This window comes from Bicyclus anynana, chromosome 26 (assembly GCF_947172395.1).
Source record: "Bicyclus anynana chromosome 26, ilBicAnyn1.1, whole genome shotgun sequence".
NCBI lineage: Eukaryota > Metazoa > Arthropoda > Insecta > Lepidoptera > Nymphalidae > Bicyclus > Bicyclus anynana.
This window is the reverse complement of record NC_069108.1, coordinates 8,388,162-8,389,257: the sequence shown is the minus strand read 5'-3', so window position 1 is coordinate 8,389,257 and position 1,096 is coordinate 8,388,162. Positions and strand designations below refer to the sequence as shown.

The following is a 1,096-nucleotide window of genomic DNA, read 5'->3' as shown; positions in this document are numbered from 1 at the left end:
AGAGATGATTCAAGGCAAATTAGTATATTATAATAACAACTCGACTCCTAATGGGATGGTGATTGCAGATTGTAACTCACCTAGGAAGCGTAATTTTAGCTTAACGCGAAAGATCCTGGGTTCGATTTTTAGTTAAGAGTTCATTTAACTTAACAGAATTAAGCGGTTTTTTTTTCTTTACAAGTTAGCCCTTGACTACAATCTCATCTAATAGTAAGTGATGATGCAATCTAAGATGGAATCGGGCTAACTTGTTAGGAGTATATGAAATGCACACTCCTTTCGGTTTCTACACGCCATCGTACCGGAACGCTAAATCGCTTGGCGGTACGTCTTTGTCGGTAGGGTGGTAACTAGCCGCGGCCGAGGCCTCCCACCAGCCAGACCTGGACCAATTAACAAAACCTCAATCGGCCCAGCCGGGGATCGAACCCAGGACCTCCGTCTTGTAAATCCACTTCGCCACGGAGGCCATCAAAAAGGTTTTGTTTTGGTAGTTAATATTTTAATATTGGAATAACAAATAAACAAAAAATCAAATTTTTATCATTAACAACCCATATTAGGCTGACTATTGCGCACGAGTCTCCTCTCAGAATGAGAGGGGTTAGTCCTTAGTCCACCACGCTGGCCCAATGCGGATTGGCAGACTTCACACACGTAGAGAATTAAGAAAATTCTCAGGTATGCAGGTTTCCTCACGATGTTTTCCTTCAACGTTTGAGACGCGTGATATTTAATTTCTTAAAATGCACACAACTAAAAAAATTGGAGGTTCATGCCCTGGAACGTATTCGAAGATACTCTGAATTGAAAGCAAAGGTCATATCCCGACCCTAATAAAATAATTATAATTAACTTGTTCTTAAATTAAAAAAGAAAATAAATTTGTTAATAAGCTTAGAACAATTAGGAACTTTTTCTTAAATAATTGAAAATGAAATTTGATAATAAGCTTAGAACAAATTAGTTATAGGAGTTAATATTTTTTGAATAACATTTTATATGTAACCAAATCATTTAATATTATACTTAAAATAAATGAATTATGAAATTATATTTTCACTACTCTAGCTCAAAAACACTGTCATATTAC

At 36.0% G+C, this 1,096-nt stretch overlaps 1 protein-coding gene across 9 annotated transcripts in view; it reads right to left on the bottom strand.

The window, feature by feature from the left end:
• Positions 1-1,096, bottom strand: part of LOC112052834 (zinc finger protein 84-like) — a 387,100-nt gene that overhangs the window by 192,642 nt on the left and 193,362 nt on the right. The gene's annotated exons all lie outside the window — the stretch shown is intronic.